The sequence below is a fragment of the Magnolia sinica genome, chromosome 5, assembly GCF_029962835.1.
Source record: "Magnolia sinica isolate HGM2019 chromosome 5, MsV1, whole genome shotgun sequence".
In the NCBI taxonomy this organism is placed as follows: domain Eukaryota; kingdom Viridiplantae; phylum Streptophyta; class Magnoliopsida; order Magnoliales; family Magnoliaceae; genus Magnolia; species Magnolia sinica.
In genome coordinates this window covers 80,783,661-80,791,192 of record NC_080577.1, presented here as the reverse complement: position 1 = coordinate 80,791,192, position 7,532 = coordinate 80,783,661, and the positions used below count along the sequence as shown (strand labels likewise).

At 41.4% G+C, this 7,532-nt stretch overlaps 1 long non-coding RNA gene across 1 annotated transcript; it reads right to left on the bottom strand.

The window, feature by feature from the left end:
* Nucleotides 1-2,225: 2,225 nt before the first annotated feature.
* On the bottom strand, nt 2,226-7,091 carry LOC131247360 (uncharacterized). The gene is made up of 3 exons (XR_009171673.1): nt 7,005-7,091; nt 6,718-6,795; nt 2,226-2,367 (listed from the first exon to the last, which is right to left on the bottom strand). It is a non-coding gene; the product is annotated as an uncharacterized LOC131247360 (long non-coding RNA).
* Nucleotides 7,092-7,532: the final 441 nt, after the last annotated feature.

The following is a 7,532-nucleotide window of genomic DNA, read 5'->3' as shown; positions in this document are numbered from 1 at the left end:
ATTTTGAAACAGAAGTGGCACCCTAAATAAAGGCTTTCAGCTATTGGAAACCACCATTGGTTGCATAAAGTGCCATGAGGCACATAAAGTAGATAACAACAATGAAGACTCCATGACAACAAAACTCAATTTTGAAAGCAACTAATATGTGGTTTTCTTCTTCTTCTTCTTCTTCTTGGCTTTTTTTTAAAAAAAAATAAAAATAAAAAAATTTAAACGTAGACTATACCATCCAAAATTTTCAGTAAAAAACCACATCTAAGGATTATCCTGTCAAAAGATTCCAGCAAATCAAAACTGCACAAAAATATTTCATTTTTCTTAGCATCCATTAATTCAAAAAACATGACAACCATCCAATAGTATCTAAACCAGCCTTCTAAAACTTGTAGCATCTTAAGAATTAGGAAATGGGAAAAGATCTTTACTTGTCAATAGATGAGACTGTCATAGACATCCAACTACCTATCCACATTTGAGTATCTTGGTACAGAATCCCATGTCTACCAAAAGGAATGAGTGAGTCATGCTTTAGAAATTTATAACAAAGAGCAAAAATCAAAGCACTAGTTGCACATGAAACAATGGATTTTACATATACCTAAAAAGCACATTACAAAGATGTAAGACTACCTACCAACCTAAGAATCTAGAGTGAATGAGTAGAAGTAATTAAGATATAAAGAGACAACAGTTAAGATATGGTATCAAATGAAGGAATACAGATTCTATAAAGTAGCTTATCTTAACTTACCATCCAAACTCCCCCTTTGTGAGATAGTACTCACATTGTATCAATTGATCATTCTTGCAATTTAACACATCCAAACATGGCATAAGATCGGCAGTACAAAATCTGTTGGATATCCATATCAACAGTACCAGAGTAGAAATTGTATTGTGTTGATTGCTCTCCAATGCAATTGCTCTACTGCTATGTTTTTTTTATAGGTTTTTAACACATGCATTGAGAAATGAAGATGAACGAAAAATGCACCTATAGCCAGGATGTATAGTATATGAATGGACTGGATGAGAAGCTCGGCTTGTTCTGTTTGCAGTTGGAATTTCCGTATCCCTTCTTTGTAGCTGCTACCGAATGCTACTAGCAAAAAGATTGAAATGAGAAATGTCAAAACTCATCATAGATTGCTTATGATTCAAAAAAGTCACTTTTGTTAGACAATCATAACTATCCATCCATTGCTAGGGGAAAGGATGGCTACAAGAATAGGGACAAATCACGAACAGGTTGGATCATCTAATCAATGTGATTTTTAAGCCCATAAAAATGTCATCTGGACTTTATAGGTAGTTTAGATTGATTTTTGAACCTGATTTGTTGTAGATAGTGTGGCCTACACCCCACTTAGAAGCAGTCAGGATGATTAGCTTGTGGGTGCATGCATCTGACTTTTTGACACCCTTAACTAGGTTTTCTGCCGTGATTACATGTAAAATATCCTATACTATGGTGTTTCTCACCATCTTTATGAGATCCAAACCAATCATAACGTAGCTTATAGGTTGAATGGGCCATAACCCAATTATATATCACACTGATTTAACAATCCTAACCATTCTATTATAGAACTTTTATGAAAAGAAATTATATGGTTATAAGAAGTGTCAAACAAAGTTAATTTGACCATTTCAATTTTTCCAAGCCAAGGATTGGAATTGTTCAATTGGTCTGAATTTTGGGATATGAACCATCTAAGGTAGGGCCAGCCTACCTGATGAGAGTTCAAATCTCATAAAGGTTTGCCACATACTATACAAAACATGCAGATCAATCAGAATGTGAGAGATCAATCAGGAAATTTAAGTTCATTAAAAGGCTGGAGCATGGCACTGCATATTCATCATTTCAAAGTCCTATTTTTAATACCTTTGCAGCTTCAAGCACATGTTGGCCAAGTACAAGATGCTTCCACCGCTCCCTATGGTGTAACATGCCTAACTCGTGGATTTGAATGATTCTTAGGATCCTTGGTGAAAATGTGACTGCACCTAATGGGCAGGGTGGATCTGATGATTTTTTTCCTACATAGCTCTCCGTCAGCGCAAGCAACTTTTTCGGTGTGCCTAAACAAGTCAGTTAGTGGATTCCTATAAAATCCCAACATTATCCAAACAAATCATACTCTAATTGGTCACTATCCCTAAAATGCAAATCCATTAATCAATATAGAAAAATGAAAGATACAAACACATCACCTCTGCAACCTCAAATCCGATCCTGAAAATAAATAAAACCCACATCCGATATCTTCTTAAACCCATATTAAAATGGCAAACCTAAATCAAAGGTATGAATGTTCCCCCCTCAAACCAATCCCAAAAATCATCCAACATGATAAAAAACTGAAAACCCACTGTCACGCCCTAGACTCGGTAATTGGACTCACAAGGAACTCGATGGTTGGTTCTGGCCACAACAGCCTCCGTAGTACCCCATTCTCGGCTCCTAAGGCAGGTTCCGATCCTGGGATCCTACAAGTAGGATTTTCATAACAATATAATCATTTCCAATAAGAGCATACCCAAGATCATAACAAGTATATCTGAGAATAACAAGACACACATCACAAAATCCACTAAGAATTTGAACTTTACAACTTTCATAAGGTCCAAAAGGACATACATAAGATAATAGAAAAAGGAGAGAAAATTCAGCAACACTGGAGTCCTCAAGCTCAACTCTACCCCAATCTCTGCAGCTACAACGCCTGCCTAGGATCTCCTGCACGCATTAATCATGCAAAAGCTTATAGAAGCTTAGAGGGTGGTGAAAGTGTGTGACAATGGTGTATAGAAGAATAAAAGGAGGTACAGGAAGAGAAACATGCTCAATGACAATATCACTAGCCTTGCCAAGGCTTATCATGAATACGATGCAATGAGTACTGGGTGCCATACCAAGGCAATGCATGAAGGGGCTTATGTAGCTGATGTGAATGCGATGCAAAATAATATTAGTGCTCATAACCAATCCACATATCAAGTACATTTCCAATCATAAGGAAATCACTGGAGTCCATTACACTACGGAATGACTGCCGCTCTACAGACTCGCACAGTTAAACAAGCGTAAGAGACCTCACTACCCGCATGTGGACAGCCAATCACCAACAAGGTTTGACGACAGTGGACTCATTTCACGAGCTAGTTAGACTCAGCCTAGTAATGCCCTCCCTCACAGGATGATAAGGCCACATTTCTACCCAACCAACTACACAACAGTGGGAGTTGCGACCCAACGGTATAAGGCCCTCGTGCGCTCATAGTTTTCACTCGGTCACGGTGTTAGGGCAGATCTTTAGTACCATGAAAGTTTTGAGAATTTCACCCATAAGCATCCTATGCACCCGATATGCTTACGTATCATTTCCGGTGTCCACACATTGAGTCATCCATGAATATCCCCATGGAGGCGAGGCCTTAATAAAGTAAGGGCGGTATCATCATGAAATGTGATGCCAATGCATGAGTCACACATACAGGTCATGCACAAGCTTCAGACACTCAATATACACAAGGGGAGAAACTCCATCCCTCTAAGACCACCATACAATGCAATCAATTCATACAAATGATGCATATGGGTCACAATGATGTAAGTGCACTACCTGAAGAATATATATATTCCTCCTTCCCAAGGAGGGATAAGGTTTAGATACATATACAGATACTCTAAGGAGAAATGAAGTCCTCTAGTGGGGGCCCAATACTTTGGGGTGACCCACAAGTTAAGAGAGTCATAAGGTCTTAATAGAGGAAATGGTCCTAACAAGGTCCAAGGTGGGCCTTCAACCACCTATAAGGACCCTATGGGCCTATCTTAGGGCTACCAAGGAGGACATCCAACCTCAACTGGGTCCTAAAAAGGTAGCCCGCTACGTATAAAGTGAGGTCTAAGGCCCAAGCAATCCATGGCCTAATGGGCTATACACAAAGTCCAACTCATAGGCAATATGGTGGGCCCTCAAGCAAGGTTTAAGCCCAACCATAAAGGTCATAAACCCACATTGTGGTGGGCCTCATGGGTAGCCCAGTAGTTCAACTATGTGGGCAATTTCACACTTAATACAAATGAGTTGGGCCTCACATCTTAGCCCAAGTATAGGGTTAATTTGATGGGCAGCCCAGGGCATACTTAAACGGTTCTAGTCCAAAAGGCCTAAGAAACTAGTCAATTAACCACATACAATGATCCAATAAAAAATCCAACTTGGGTGGGCCTCAGATAAGCACTAAGTAAAACTAAAAATACTGAAAGAAAATGGTAAGATAACTGATTAAATCATCCTCAAATCTGGTGGGCTATGATGGCCCAAACAAACATTTATGGGCAGCAACATTAGGCCCATTACTGAATTTCTAGCTCGCCCGCTTTCTGGGCTTGTTGGAGTCCAGCAAATAAATTAATTTATAATATATTTATTTCCTGATGGTCCACACACATCACTGTGGGTCCCACCAGATGAGAGGAGAATGTACAAATCATATTTCAAGTGGGCCATGCTGCCGGAATGCAGGCCCAACAACCCAAGGTAGGGACGTCCCAAAGGTGGGACAACCTAAGGCTATGGACGGCCTGGCCTATTGCACTAAGGTGGGCTCCTCACAACCCAAGTGGGCCCCACATGGGACGTCCACCTAGGGTGGACCACACACACACATGGGCCCCACAAAATGGGAGGAAGGACATACATCATGGTGGGCCTGGCCAAGGACGGCCAGCCCATGGTGGGCTTCCACCAGTTGGACGCCCATCATGGACCGCTGGTCCAGCCACATGGGTCCACAATCACGGCCCCAAGGGCCTATGGAACAGCTTAAGATGGGCCCCACAGACATGCATAAAGGTTCCAATGGGCTGGGCCCAATAAGATTCATAGTTGCAAAGACGACAACAAGGTTAGAATAAAAATCTGCAACATACATGTTGCTGTACTGAATTTGGGCCATCCAAATGGGTCGGTTTTGAGCCTCCAAAATTCCTAAAATTTGGACCTAAGGTCCCTTATCAAGCCTATAACAAGGTGGGACCTAGAAAGATGGCCCACCATCTGAGAAAGTATTTTTAAATTTTAGTTTTTAAGGGACTATGCTATTGGACTGCACAACAGAAATTTCCGGCAGTCCACTATGTTGGCCCACCCTTTTGGATGCCCAAATGGGGTTTGTTAGGGATGAAATTTGGTATGATTGTAGGTGGGTCATGTAGCTATAAGAATCACATATTAATTATATCAGTCTTCCCACCAAATAACCATAAATCAGGCCCAAGGTGGCCTAAAAATCGGTCAAGACAGTTTCTGGACAGCAACAATAGATTAGAAAGAAATAATTATAAATAGTAATTAAAATGGGATTTAATCCCAGGAAATTAGAGGATGGATCACCCTAGTGGGCCCCACAATTATCCAAACCATCCCAGCATCCAAAATACTTTTGCATGTGTCCCAATTAGTTGGATTTTGGGGCCACATGTCATAGGGTGGAATGCCATGGGCGTCCTCCCTCTTTTAGGTGGCTGAATTTTTTGTTGGTCCACATGGTGGGCCACACACCATGATCAAGAAATCTAAATAAGGGAAAGAAAATAAAGAAGGATAATTTGGCCATAGGGAAAGGCTTCCGCCATTATTGAGCCCTCCCAAGAACAATCCAACCACACATCATACATTGATATACATCTACATTATGAATCTCATACATGCATGGCCAAAAATTAAAATGGATGGTGGGAATACCATTCCCACTATGATCCTAAGATTTAGATGACCTCATCATGAAATGAAATCAAAGGATCCATCATGATGGGGTCCATAGAGGAAAACTCCATGCATGGGACATGCATGCATAGGGTGGGCCATTTGGACACACCTATGGGAATGTGTGAGATCTCCACCATTGATTGGTGGGTCCTACACTTTCCTCATGAAGAAAAGGAGGGATATACACTATAGAAATCAAATTTACATCATAAAGAAGCACCCACCTCTTGGATCTTCAAGATTCTACCATCACTAAGAACCTCAAGCTCTAAGGGCTATGCTCTTATGGCCAAGATGGGATTATGACGATGAGATGGAGGGGAGATGGGGAAGAAAATGGGCTAGAAAAGAAGGAAGAAGGGGCTAGACATCCCAAGCTAGGAAGGAGGAAAGAAGAGAAAATGAGAAAGAAGGGAGAGAGGAGGAGTTGTAGGGAGGTAATGATGGGTTTGTAAGGTGTTGGGAAGAAAAATAATAATGAGTTTTCTTGTTTATAGGAGGTAATGATGGGTTTTGGAAGAAATCTCATCATGGATTTGCTAGGCCTAGGTAGGCTAGTAGCCAGGTAGGGTGGCTTTATGGGAGAAAGTGCTCATAAGGTGGGCCCCATGGGAAAACAAGCACACCCTATAGTGGGGTCCATAATTATGATTAAAGGCTCAAATGATGCAATGCCTACAACTTATGATCTACACATCGGATGGACGCATGGGACACAACATTGGAACCGCGGTGACGATGCGGATAAGATGACATGGGTCTCGGGTCGATCCGAGTCGGGTCTACATTACTGGACTCAAGGATGACTGCAAACACTACCCGAAGGTCGTGAGTCACTAAAATTTGACCGGTAGGACCGCAAGAGTAATATGAACTAGAGCATACTCACACGCACAGATGCACATATGCGAACTCGGGTTGGGTCCTACACCCACGTCGAATCCACAAATCAAAATAGAGCAATTCCACACCAAATCTAACAAAATCAGCAAGACTTGGTTGAGTTTTCCTACAGATCAAACAAGAGATACAATCAATCACCAAATCTCATGAGCTATTTAAACAAACAAGCAAACACCTAATCAAAAATCTCCATCGAAGCATTGGAACTAGACCCGATTTGATTGGTAACATCTTATATAATCCACATAAGCAATCAAAAGAAAACCCATCTTAAATTTCAGTTAAAGAATACAAACAGAAACAAGGAAAACAAACCTGAGGGAAAGTCTCGCTCTGAGCCCATATGCTTCCAACGTGTCCGGTGATTGCCGCGTTTATGAGAAATGGCTCTACCTATACAGAGATCTTCTTCTCCTTATCCTTCTTATTCTCCTTCTTGTGGCGAAAGGGGGTTTTGAAGATTAAGAGATGGGTTTTGGGAGGTATGTTGCGCGTGGGAGAAAAGGGCGGACTGAGATGGAGAGGCTGAGCACGTGAGGGAGAGCGAGAGATCGAGAGAGGGTGAGGGAGATGGAGAGGTTGAGTGCGAGAGAGAGAGATGGAGAGAGAGAGAGATTGAGAGATGGGTTTTGGGAGGTTTGCTGCACGTAGGAGAAAAGGGCGGGCTGATTTCGATTTGGGAGGGCACGTTTCATTTGGGGAGGGGCGCGTGACGGACGGCCCATAAAGACTTTGGGTTTTATGACTGTGGAGCCCACCGTGATGTATTTTATTTATCCACTCCTTCCATTAATTTTAAAATATTATTTTAAGTGTTGATGCAAAAAATGAGTCAAATCGAAG